The sequence below is a fragment of the Grammomys surdaster genome, unplaced genomic scaffold (genome assembly GCF_004785775.1).
Source record: "Grammomys surdaster isolate TR1022 unplaced genomic scaffold, NIH_TR_1.0 65, whole genome shotgun sequence".
Classification (NCBI taxonomy): Eukaryota; Metazoa; Chordata; class Mammalia; order Rodentia; family Muridae; genus Grammomys; species Grammomys surdaster.
Window position 1 is genome coordinate 8588801 of NW_021604567.1, and position 14615 is coordinate 8603415.

Here is a 14615-nt window from a genome sequence, read left to right on the forward strand (position 1 = left end):
AAAAAAAAAAAAAAAAAAAAAACCCACAAATATTTCAGAGTATATTTACTCTATTTTTACTCTATTACAGAAAAGATTATCAAATTTAAATTTAATGCAACATCTTGGGAATGTAATCATTGCCAAATAAAAAATGATAATAAATAATTATAAGCATATGCAAATAGTGATATAGTGATTTTATTAATAGTATGTCAAGGTACACAGGTTGAAAAAGTCTTTATTAACATTCTATGGCTTAGATCATAGTATTCTTTTGGTATAAATGTATAGTTTTTTAACATGGTATATTATTTTTGTTTCAGTGCATATTGTACTAGTTGATATATATATATATATATATCATGTATATATATATATATTCATGTATTTCTTATATTTAAAAGTTGATAAAATATTCTTTGGTAATTAGGATGTTTATATTATTTTATATTTATATGTTAATTTTATGCAGGTTTTATTCTGTGTGTTCCCATTTATAGTATTTTTACCATTTTACAATATTCCTGCCTACCCTCTAATTCTATCCATTTCCTCCTTTCCAGTATTTATTTCCTGACCCTTGGAGGGAGGGTCCAGGATATAGGACTGAAGATCAAGCTATCGCTTTTCAAAGCACTTTGGCCAAATGAGAGATTTTATATTGGTTTAACATTTGTGACTATACGTGCTTTAAAAAAAAAAAAAAAGAAGATACCACACATTGCTTTTTGAAAAAAACAATTGTGTTGTGTGTCATATAAAATTGGATCTTTCTTACTAGACACACATTCATCAACTGCTTATGCTTTATTAACTCCCAAGAAAGCGGTCAGCAATTAATTATGTCACCACATAATGGGGCTTTTTGTTTTCCTAGTTACCTACTGTTTTCTGCTTAGGGTTTTATATTTTCAGAATACGGCAATCACTAGAATTGGCTGATGAGAACAACAAACACTATGGAAACCCTAACCATTAAACAGCCTATAAAGCAAACATGAAAATGATATGCACTCTGTCCTTGTACAAAGCACAGATGGTGACCGAGTGCCAAATATTTAACTGATCCTTTTCAGTTGATCATGCATAATTTAATATGTCAGTCAATGGAGGCTAAATGGAAGACAGCAAACTTGTGGGAGGTTATTGAAAACAAACCTCTGTGAGCCAGTGTTAACTGTAAGTCGACAATAAATCAGCAGAGCCAAAAGTATACTGCTGGCTTAGTTTTCTGTATTTAGACTTATGTCTAAAAATTCTGTATTATGTTCCTATTACCAAAAAGATTAGAATGCAAATAATGTAACTTTATTTATTTTGATGAACAGTACCTTTGTGATAGCAAAAATTTTATCTTATAGACCAGCAATATAATAGAAATGGAAGAAACACCATAAAAATAGGATGAATATCTAAGTACGCATACAAACTATTTGTTGGTAATATTTAAAAATGTTTGTGAATTGAATGAACAGAAATCTGTATATTTTACAGTGTCATCAGTAAGAACATTTATATTAGCGCTGCAGTAGCTGAGATGTATGTCAAGCCCACAGTTTCTTTAGTGAACTGATATTTAGTTTCACTGTTTGAGGGTCAATCACTAAAATAATAAAAATGCTTCAAATCTCTGTTTTGTTGTTGTCTTGGTTCATTAGTTTATAATGCTAGAGGCAAAGCTTACCAGTTCCATGCACAGGTTGCTTTTCCAAGTGACCCAGTTTCAACACTTATAGCCCATATTACAGATTACAACCCCAGCCTTTGGTTATCTAGCACACTCCTCTGTCTCAAAAGACACCGTGTGCATATGTGATATAAGAAATAAATGCATACAAACACTCATGTACTTAAAATAAATAAAATCTTGATATACTAAGCCAGAATATTTAATTCGATGAAGAATAGAAAAGACAGAAATCTCCTAGTACTTTATTGCCATTTAGTATAATGTTTAGATAGAAGAAAATAAAATTATTTTTCTTTATTGTTTCTAGTCCCTTGCTTAAGGTTTCAATTTTGGCTAACCCTGTAGATTCTCTGTAAGCTAAACCCAGTCCCAGTTGGCTTTACAGATATTTTCATATGAACTGATATTTTCTAATAAGTTAGAAATAGAAAGTAGTGATCTTCTTTTCCTAATCAAGTTTCTTTTTTATATCTTTGCTATACTAAGTATTAAGGCAATTGGGCCTCCTCAGATTTAAATACAAGGAGCTGGATATAATTAATGGCTGAATGATGATTCTAGTCCTATGGATATTTTACCAGGAAAAATTGTTTTACTATCTCTTAAGAGAGGAGGCACAGATACCAGTAGCTGAACAGACAAATTAGAAAAGAAAGATCATAAATAAAATCACTATAGCAATTTGGCTGCTTCTGTGTGTATATTCTTTGTTTTTTTATTATGGCAGACTGAAAACCTTGTTGATAGAAGTGATCAGAGTCCTAACTTTAATTCTTAAATATGGTCATTATTTTCAAAAAGCAACATGGAGACTCCTGCTTGTAGAATCTAGAGTCACCGGAAATTTATAATTAAAAGCAACATGAAAATCTGCCTTTGGCAAGTGTCCCTTTCAAGAGGATTTTCTTCTATGATTCTAAGTAGAAATAATTCAATCACTGACTAAAATTACAGTATTCTACCTTGTGATAGAATATAAATTTCCTGTTGGCCAAAGGAGAAATTAAATGATCATTTGCTTGTTACAAATGAACTCCAAACAGAATTCCGAGTCCAGTTCAAGTTACTGACAAGCAGCTCATCATCAATTGACCTTGCATCTTCTGAGAAAATTCATGAGCACTGTCTAAATTAGGAAGGGGACCCAGAGGATTTGTTGTTAATTAGCTCAGACAGCATTTTCAGCCTCATTCCCAGGAATAAATAATCTGCAATTTGCTTCCAGGGAGGCATTTATAAAATACATTTGCACAACCCTGCATGGCATATGAAATTCAGAAAGCTAATTAGCATGCTATAGATCTTCTATGTCCACTTTAGAAATTTTTGTGTAGGTCTATCAAATGTAGCTTTGTTTTTTAAAATCATTTCTCCCTTGAATTCTTTGTTCTTGAACTGTTTCTAATATCTTGAACTCCAGAGATTTCTTTAACAGCATGTAAGAATAAAAAGCCTGCAAAGGCCTTCCAGAGCAATACAATTGTAAACTTGGCAAGCATTGGAAAAAAAACAAAATATGTGACATTGAAATCCCAGACACAAATATAATGGGGCCATGTTCTGTGGATCCCAATTTATGTCAACTCCTGCCAAACTGGAGGAAAATTCAGAAAACACAGAGGTAGTAGTTGTGAAACTTGTCAGGATATGATCCTACTGTGGCCTAGAACTTGGCCTTTTCCCTTCTGTCCAATAAGTAATGTGAAATCTTTTCAGTACAACATTTGGCAAAATGTTTAGAGTGTAAGGTAAATCTTTTTTCTGTTAAGACTATCTTATGATGACTTGGTTTTGTGTTTTTTTGTTGTTGTTAAAACTTCCATTTGCTGTATTGAGGTCAAGTTGTTTTGAGTGGGAAGTTGGAGTGAGTAATGTTGACAGTGCACTGGTTTCTTTAAGAAGACCCAACACAAGGGTACAGTTAACCTGATGGATGATAATATGGTTTCTTAGTGACAATTTTGTTTTCATGTAAAGATTAAAATTTAGATTCCATGAGATGGGAAGCAGATAATAAAGGGACTAATTACAAAAATTGCATGTTGTTGGTTTTATTTTTTTTCTTTTTAAGAAATAGCATGAATATAGCCTTTAAATACCAGTATGCTTTATTCAGTTGTTTATGTACAATGAGCTCTTTCCTCAAAGACAGAAACATATAGATTCTAAAATATACTTGAGAAAGCTCACAGGGAATAGAAAACACTTCTCTCATCAACTAATGATGATTCTTAATCATGGGAATAAACAGGAATAAAGAACATGTATGTCTAAATATTTAATTAAAATTTACATTTAAATAAGAATTACATGCATTACAGAATAAAATATATAGACTTTCTTGTACTTTAATGTTTTCTAATTTTATGAGAACAACTTGAAATTTTAAAAAAAGACAATTATAAAAAGATAGAGTAGCTTGACAAGATTAAACATTAATAATATTAGGGAATTTTTGCTCTAATATTAATGCATTATTATTTATTTTGAGAGAGTAAGCACTTGGTATTTATTAAGTAATAAACACAGGGTATACAATTCAGCCTGTTGAGTCAAACCCAACATTCAGTGTGGATTCTAAATATGTCTGTCTTCTTAGATGACTGGGTAATGGATCTCCAACTCAGTCACCACAACTTGACTGGGATTTATATTTTCAGAGTCCTATAAGGTGATTTTTTTCCCCTTCAAATTCCAGGACATAAACCCAAGAATCATTGTGCAACAGTGCATTAGGAAATGCACAATGTTGGGATTTCTTTAGTTAAAGATCTACTATGAAGACATTATAGGGCATAGATCAAGAAGATTCCAAATCAGTAATGTTGGACAGTTGAAGAGTCTAAAGTTGATGATGAAAAGTGTATTGGTTGAACAGAATGCCAAGTTCAAGAGCTCACAAATGAGCTAGCAACCAGCAAAGTGAGAACATCTTTGGCCCCGTAACAGATAGCACATTGTCCAGTTGCTTCCAGCTCATACTTTCTACTTAAAATCAAATTCTCAGGAAATTCCTCAGTTGTGATACACTATGAACCCACGGACAATAGGGTCTCAGGCATTACAATTCAGCTTTATGTGAGTAGCCTGTACAAAAGGGTGATTGACAGCCAGACAAACCCCATAATGACTGCTAGGTTGAAGCTGAGTGATCACAAACAAGTCAGGCAGAGGAAACATCACAAAACCCCATTATTTGGCAAGTTGAAGGACTGTGAGACGTTGTTGATGGCTGAGAAGTGACAGCTGGGGACGGGAAATAAAAATCCCACAGTAGCGTGTAAGCCACTGAAAAGGGAAAGCTTGATTTGTGCAGAAATGTCATGTAGTCTTTGGGTCAGAAGCAAAATCTTGCAAGATGACAGGCCCTGCAAACTGTGCTCATAACTGGTTACTAGCAAACAATTTACGAATACTCTCCATGGCTTTTCTTGTGAGTAACCTGAGTTTTTAGCTAAGCTTTTAGAAAAATATTTCCATGAGCTTTTGAAACTCAAGTATGTATAAATGATTTTGTTTTTGCTGAGTCATATACACTAGCAATACATTACAGAGAACACATTTTGATTTTTAACTGATAGATAATTTAACATAATCATTGGGTTCTAATTATGCATAATTCATAAATTCATCACCTTTAAGTGTTAAAATGTATAAATTGGTTTTACTTGATTTCTGCCCAGTTGTCCTGTTATGAGAAGCTTGGAAGGAGATTCGAAGGTGGTAAAGAGAAATGAAAGAAGAAAATGACCGCACTCAAAGCCTTTGCTAACACTGCTTTTTGTTCGGTTTTGTTTTTATCCTTTAACTACAATTATATACAGATGGCGACATCACTTAACTTCTATCTTGGTATAATATTTTTAACCACTTTTCAAGATGATATTTGATGTTACCCATCCAAAAATTTTGCGCTAAAATCTTTACCACAGGCAATAAGATGGCTGATTCATGGGCTTTTAGAAGGTTGATCCCATAGAGAATACTAAATAATGGCAGCTGGTGCAGAAAAAGTTTAAGAAACAGTGCTTGGATGGATATCTAGATGGTGAATTCAAATATAGGTGTAGGCTTATGTGTAAGAAGACATCATGTGAAATCTAAAATGCCAGTGGTTTGTTTCCCTCAAACCCCTTCCAGCTGTTATAGATAGTAGCATAGTAGTGCCTTTGCAAGGACATTTGATTCCCTCTGCTTCTTTATGTTGCTGTCTGCTATGTGAAATCACTTTCCACAGTCTGAATTATTGTGAAGTAGTAAGTTAAACATGTTCCACTCAGTTCATCCAAGACTTTCATTCAGTGTATATCTCTAAAGATTAGCTACAGCACACAACACCCTAGTTTGTATTATGTCTACTTGATAATATAGGTTCACCATAGCATATTTGACAAACTAAAATTAAACTTAAATTGCCCCAAATCATGTTATGATTAATAATTTGGAATCTTCACTTGTATGAATTAATTTTACCTTTACCAAATACTAGTAGATGTTTTTATACTTTTGTGGGACAGACACATTTTGCCAATATCTGTATTGATTGAGTCTAGTAAAATTATTTGATACTAGTATTATAATATACATTTAAAAATTTTATAAATTGTGATGATTGGGCTATAGTAATTCCCATTTATGAAGAAATGCATTTCAGAAATTATGTTGTTATCTAATAATCTGTGTTGATTGGGCATAGAAAACAGGAAAAATGGTGAACATAGTATATGGTACTTTCTGAAATTCATGACTTGCTTTATCCTATATACTTGCAACTTAAAGATTTATTTTTTGTATTCACTATAACTAATTACAATGGCTATGCACTGTCAAGTCATGTATTATCTCTGAACTATAGTTATGTAAAGTACAAAATATTCTGTTTGATAGAAATCCTTAGGGTAACCCCAAGAGATACAGATACTCTTGTCTAATTTCCTACAATTGCATGTAGGAAGTACATGGGAAAAGCCCCTGTGACAAGTCTCAACGCAAGAAAGTTATGTTCAGGGTAAAGGGATATCAAATCACTGATTGTGTTACTTAGAAGAGGAAGGGATTTTGCTGATGTAATTAAGATCCTTAAATGAGCAGCATTGGATTACTCAAAAGAGAAAATTTCCAGGATATTAATAATTGAAATATATGAGGTCTTTGAAATAGGAACTTGGTACTCTGAAGGCAGAACTCCAGGACACAGAGATTCCTACTACAGATAGCTATCTTAGGAGAAGCCAGCTGTCAACCATTACAGTCTACCAGAGTAATTCTATCAACAATCTTAAGTAACTGAGTGTGGGTTTTTCTATAGCTCGTTTCCCAAGGGAAAAGGCAATCCAGATGATGACTTAATTTCAGACCTGAGTGACCCCTAGTAGAGAAACCAATTGCAGATCTGAAGTCTTTTGATGTCTGACCTTCAGAAAGTGTAGGCAGATAAATGAATATGAAGATCCTCATGATAGGCATTTGTTATGTAGCAAATACAATCTGTTCTCTTCTAGGCCAAGAGTAGTGGAGCATTTCTGTAATTCCACTGCATAAGAGACAGAAGCAGTAGAGTAGATGTAAATTTGAGGCAAGCATATTTGACAGATTTCCATAACAGCCAGAGCTACTGATAAAGGCCCTGTTTTACCATCCACCACCACCACCCCCCCCGCAAAAAAATGGAAGAAAAATCTCTTCATTTATGGGTAGGTAAATTTTAAAGGAAAAAAATTATTTTCTGCAAATGTGATACCATTATTATACAGCAACAATATTTGTTTTTTATTTTAAATATTAATTTATTATCAAGATTTGTTGGACTATATTTTACTTGTTTATTTCTAAATTTAATAATCTTTACTCATGGGGAAATCTTTTGTCTCGTTACTAGCTTTTCACATATTATTATTTGAATTTTCATATAAAATTTATTTATAAAGTGTGGTATAGTCCTACAAGTATGATTCTGGGGAAAAATTTGATCACAACATAAGGATTGTTTAAACTTATATATTATAATAAGCATGTTTGTGGTTATAAATTGTATCATACCCAGGCTCCCATGTACTGCAGTACAGGCTATCACACACAAACACAAGGGGAAGGAAAAGAGAGAGAGAGAGAGAGAGAGAGAGAGAGAGAGAGAGAGAGAGAGAGAGAGAGAGAGAGAGAGAGGGAGAGATACAGAGAGAGAGATACAGAGAGACAGAGAGACAGACAGAGAGAAAGAGACACAGAGACAGAACCATGGAAGGAGTGAAGAGATACTAAATACTAAAACTCATTTCTGGAAAAGTCAAACTATTTTTATAAATCCATTTACATTTATTCTCAAATATTTATTCATGTCACAAGAACCAAGGTAAATGAGTTGTAAAATAAATAACACCAAATGTTTGTAATTAAAATCACTTTGTTTAAGCAGGATATCAGCAGTGAAGTTTCTTAGAAGTTGGGAGAATTTTCTGGTAATGAGGCTAACATGCTAGATTTTAGGTGTGGAACATGTTTGTAACATAGAGATTTATGATTTGATACCAGAGAAATGTCATTTTTTTTCACTGTCAGATCATTTATTATATCTTTATTTGCCAAGAAGTTCAATATTCCTGACTTTCACATTCCTCTTGCACACATTAGGGAACACAGTATGTGCATAGGAATGAAGATATGACAAATACTGTCAATTATACTTTAATGATTTTAAAATATAAACATTTTGAACTAATTATTTTGAAGTTTTGTTAACTAATTTTATTATATTTAGTAGTGTGTTTCATAGTGACATTTTTATTCATTCACAGAACATATTTTGACAATGCTCGTCTTTTTATCCTGCCTTTCCCCCATCCCACTTGCCTTAATCCCTCCCCTTTGTCTCTCTTAGTGGCTCTTACAGTCTCAGAATATTTTCTGTTTTGTGACCAAGTGTGTTTTATCACAGTTGCTTCCATAGTGTGTGCAGAAGTGGTTTACAGGTGCAGGAATATAATAAGCCCTTTATGCCTTTACTGGCACCTACATTGCTAAAGAAAATTTTTCTTCTACTATCATCCATGACCTACTTTTAGAGATGAAAAAAATTGAGGTTCATCAATAGTCATTAACTTGTTGAAAACTGTAGAACACATGTCCTCATCAGACGTGTTCTCCAACACCATCTTCTGCACTTGCTCTAAACAATAATCACTCTATCCTTCCAACTCCAAAGTTTATGTAAAATATCTGATAATATAAATATGGCTAAGAGAAAATGAAAAGAAACATGCTACATAGTGAGTTAAGACAATGGTCTGAAAATAGGGGCTTCCTAGGAGACAGAGTAACACAAATCAAAATGAAGAGTAATCAATGTGAAATTTGTACAAAGGAGAGTCTACAAGAGTGAGGAAAAGAAGAGAAAATATAATTATTGATCAGTCTGTCATATATATGTTTGTGAATGTGTATCTACACACATACACATGTGTTAATATTAATCTGTGTGGATATACACACACATACACACCTTCTTTTTCCTTTCTGGACATCCACTTAAGAGGAAAACTTAAAAGCCAAAAAAAACCAAAAACAAAAACAAAAACAAACAAAAAAAAACTGTTTCTGTTCCATGAAATTTACTTTTAATAGGAATCAGTGAGTGAGGTGTCTATCGGGACCTCTACACACTCCTGCCCCAAGGTAGCATCAAAACTGTTTTCCTTTGAATGAATTCAATCAGGGCTTTAGGGCAAAGTGCTGAGGATAAGAAAATGGTGTGTGTCCTGTTTTGCTTATCCTTCTTTGTTACAGTGATGGGAGATCATAGATACCCCAGTCATCACTGAGGAAGGAAAAAGGAGCCAGGGAAAGAACCTCCCTATCATGAAGAACCTCCCTATCATGAGCACTGAGGCATTTGTCAATTTAAAGTTTGCTAGGTGCCATTTAAGTATTTTTGATTTCTACTCATGCAAGGGTATATTAATGTATCTAAATTCCCATTAAGTAACATACATTTTCACCACACTCTGTAAGTTATAAAATGTTGTTTTTTTTTTTTTTCTTCAGGAAAGATTCTACTTATACTGAATATCAGCTGAGTATCCGTTTTGATGTGGGATCAGATCACCTATTTAAGAAGAATCTATTGAAAAACATTCAGTGTCTGGGTAGCTCCGTCTTTAATGTGTAAATTGATCCACAGATACTGTGACTGCAAAGAGGTCTGTTTTACCAAGTGTAACCTTTCTATTCCTACTCTTGATGAATGCCCGTAGACTCTCATTTAAATGTCATTATCAGAAGGATGTTCACATGAGATAGGCAAAAACAATTCACACAAGAGGAAACTATTTATGCCAATTAATTGTGGTAATACTACTTTGTTCTTCAAAAGTAAAGCATGTCTTTCCATGCTAGAAATGGTCCTATTGGATGAATGCATTTATTTATTTATTTATTTATTTATTTATTTATTATCTCTTCATATTTCAATAAGATTTTGTATATTGCAGAAGTCATATCAGTAATTTAAATGGCAAAAAACTGCTGTCTGAAACCCTTCCTGCATGTCATTTAGACAATATCAACAGCATTCAAAATCTGATGTGTACTATACTTTAGTTTGTAAACAATATCTTAATTTTAGAATTTAAATGAAAAAAATCTAAAAATAATCTGCTTGATAGATATAATTATCTAAATTTATGTTTTATTATAAGGTTTTTTGCATCAATATTTCAGTAAATGTTATGAGTTCTCTGAGAGTAGCCAAGCTCCAATGTAGATTTTCACTGATATTAGCTTCACAAGAATTTTAAAGGTTTGTCAAAAACAACTTTTACTACTTGCCTTAGTAAAGATGCTAGTTACATTCTCTTTGATAAAGACTTCCTTTGCATTTTAAACATTACTCAATTGCTTCAGATCCAGACAAAAAAATTGTGATGTAGAAATTCTATTGCAAGACAAACAATATGCTTTTCATTTGAAGTGTGGATACCATAGGAAATAAATTTATTTTTCATATCACTGAAATATGAATTATATATGATGATAAGTTAATCTACTTTATATAGACTCTACAATTTGCATGACAATAGATGATTTAACCAAGGTAATTTTTTTCTTATTATTGCATGTATTTTTTGGTTTTCATATGGTAAAATGCATTTAAACTTACTAAAATCATATCTAAAAGGACGGTGATTAATTACTGTGCAGCGATGTGAGGAACTATGCTAAATTTTAATTGGAATAGTTTTGGCCTTTTCTTTAAAAGAAAGAATTGTAGAGTTCATCACTTTAAAAACATTAATGCATAAAATGAAGTATGAATTTAATCTTGAATACAAATATGAACACATTTAACAAATTTAACTACTTTGTGATAGGATATGTATTAATATATTCAACTTGAATACTCCTCACCATCATTTTCATCTATTTTTAAGAAATGTCTGTATTTTGTCTTAAAAAAGAAAATAAGTGAAATCAGAAAAAATAGTTTTCAATTCTAATGTGCTGTTAAATGCAAAATGCCCAGGGTGTGTACATATGTGCATGTGTGTGCATGTGTGTGTATGTATGTTTGTGTGTATGTATGTATGTATGTATGCACACACTAAGCCTTATCTAGTCCAGGGCTTTGTTGATGTTCGCAAGCACACTGCAACTGAGCCCAAGAAGAGCTCACCCATGGTCTCCTACTATTTCAGACTCTGTAGTTGTTTGCAATATAGGTCTGTGACACCATCTCTTCTTAAATTTCAATTTCAGAAAAGCAGTGAGCAATTATCATTAAGATCCTTGAACATTCATACTCTAATCATTTTGGAAATCACTATTTGCATTACGCTAGTGCTATTTTTATTAAGCTTACCTCCTCCTCATCTGGTAATACCAGAGTGCCATGAATTGTGTGTTACAGCAGGGAAGGACCCCACTAGAATTTAATAGATGTCAGTACCATGTTCTTGACCCTCTAAAACTATATACCAAACAATTCTCTTCTTAGGATGTACCCATCTTCCCTGAAGTATTTTGCAACTCAAATGAAAAACAGATCACATACTGAGGCTAAGCCTCTCTTCGCCATGATCTCACCTTTTCTGTGACAAGCAAAGGTGCTGTCTCACAGATTGGACCCAATTTGTAAAATTGTTCAAAGGCTGATAGGCTACATTTGGTCTGAAGGAAAGCAAGCTTACTAGAGTAAGGATTTTCGATTTTCCCTGCACCCAAAATCAGGCTTAGCCACACACTTTCGTGCTAACTAATGCTTGTTGTCATTAGATGTATTCTCTAACCAAGTTTCAACAGCGGGGCTACTTGGTTTACCTGTTTGTCCAAATAAACAATGTCAAAAGAGGACCTTTTAGAATCTGATTTCTTTCTTTGTAATTTTTTTTAATTAGTAAAGATAAAACAGTCCAGAAATGTCATTTAAGTATTAAAATATGTTAATTCTGAAATACATCTGTAAACTAACACTATTTCTGAGGTCTGGAAGAGAAGGCTTCCCCAGTGTATGAATTCTGAATTGTGATCTTAAGAAGGTACAAGGTCACCTGCATAGCACATTCAACCATGAGCATCTTAATCTAAATGGAAAACCCTTTATTCATTATGTTAGAAGGAATCAAAATTCTCTTTATGCAGTTCAGGAGTATATATGCTGCAGCCAATATACATATTTTGTATACTATGCATTAGTTATGAAAACAAATAGGAAGTGAATTGTTTGTTATTTCTTTCCTATAATGAATATTTGGTAGTTATTCACATACAAGAAATGATTTTTAAAAATTAACTGAATTTGAAATAAAACACTATAAACTCAGAATGTCAATCATGCAGGATGAAATATTCATAAGTCATTACCTTGAATGTGTGTGGCATACTCGATATAATAATTACTTGTTACAGTTCTTTGATAGACATTTAATCTAATAAAATCATCTGCCATCAATTAATCAAATCTTCACTGCTCTGTAAGTGTTAAAAAATGTTACTTAAAATTCCATTTCATTTTTTCTCTACACAGCTTGATACATTAAAGCGAAGAATTTCAGGTGTTTGACCTAGTTTACAAAATTATTCTGGAGCATAAATTTTTGACTATATATACTTAGGTTAATATCACACTCATATTTGGGAGAGCTTAGTAACCTATGTCATGAATGAATTTCTTTTATAATGAAATAAAAGTCTAGGCACTAAAAACCAGTTACATGTAGACCCTTGACCTAGTTTAGACCATGAGATTACTTGTTGCTTTTAGAAAAATAGAACTCCTTAAAATCATAGATGGCATCTTTGTCTGATTAAGAATTTTCCAATTGGCTAATAAGTTACTAATTTTGTATATAATAATAATAATCATAATATTTCCTTTTGAACGTCCACTAGTTTAGTATGGTTTTTATGTTACTTAAAAATATTTGGAGTATAATTATGATTTTCCTTTCTGTTATTATGCTTCTTATTTAGCATTCCAAGAAAGAAAGACAAAAATCAGAATATAAGTTCAAGTTATAAACCTCCAAACTGAGAGAAAAATTTCATTTTCAAAAGGAAGAAAACATTATTGAACTAAAGAGAAAACAGTAATTTTGTTTGAGATAGAGGGTCATTTTGTAGAAAACATAAACATCAATGTAATGTACACTAAAGACTGATACAGATAAGCATTTCTCTATTAAAATTAAGATTCTGTCCAAAGTTATATTATTCTTCATCCCATTCACAATAATTACTAAAGAAAATACTTCATGTGTCCAAGTGACTGTATCTGTATGCACTGGATAACAAAGGTTGCCAAGGATTTTGGGCTAAGAGCCAATGTATATTTAACTTGAATTTTGAGAAACTGCTGGAAAGCAGGCCGTTCTCAGGACATATGTATTAACAGCTATTTCCCACAGACGATCATAGGATACGATTGTTCCCATGAGTTACACTTAAAAATGTTTCCCACATGCAAACTAACATAGCTTAAAAATAACTAGCTGTGAAACTAATATCTAAATAATTTCAGTGTAAAAGATATCTTGGTGAGTCTAATTTTGTTAATCTGTAGTAAAGACTACTTCCACTGACATTATAAGGTTCTTAGCAATTAGAATTTAGAATCTGATAACTTATTTATCTTTGAAAAAGAATCTATAAATGGAGCCACATTCACATAATTTTAAAATATGGATTATGTACTGATTTACAAAAATTCTACTTATGTAAACTTTATAAATATTTGTTTTAAACTATTTTCTTTAATTGATCAGATTAAATTGGTTATCTTAGTTATGTTGTTGTATATTTAACTTTTAGCTATACCTTTTGCTTATTTTTATATTGAAGTATTTCTCAAGGTTCACTATCTTACGGCTTTATATAAAACAGCAGATATAAGATTTGTAGCAAAAACAGAGTTTCAAAGACATAAAGAGAAATAAAGAAAGGGTCAATAGAGAAGAGATAAGGGAACAGGATCCTCTGGTGAAGATATAATGAGTAGAATGCACAGTGACTGTGCCATATACCGGCTGACATTCTTGGATCAGATGAGAAATTTCAAATGCCACTGTGTCATTACTAACTCCATTTCATTGCAGTCACCTGTTGTTCTCCATTTAAAATTTTATGTATGTACAAACTAAATCACCAGCAGCAGATATAATCATGACCCTTTCAAACATGGTGCTCACAATACCTGATTGCTACCTTGGTTTCTAGATGATGTTGAGTTATAGATCTTTAAGCTCATTTAATAAATGTGTTAATCATGGTACTGAAAGATGAAGCAACATGCTCAAGACAAATAGATTTTAATACAAACTGTTTAATACAGAAACGGATTCTGTTGGTTAAATTATGCAGATATTCTAATAAAAAATACCCACTTTCTCATTATTTAATAAAAAAAAAGTTCCAGCAACCTATTATAGTATTACATAGACTTCTTATATTCTATAGC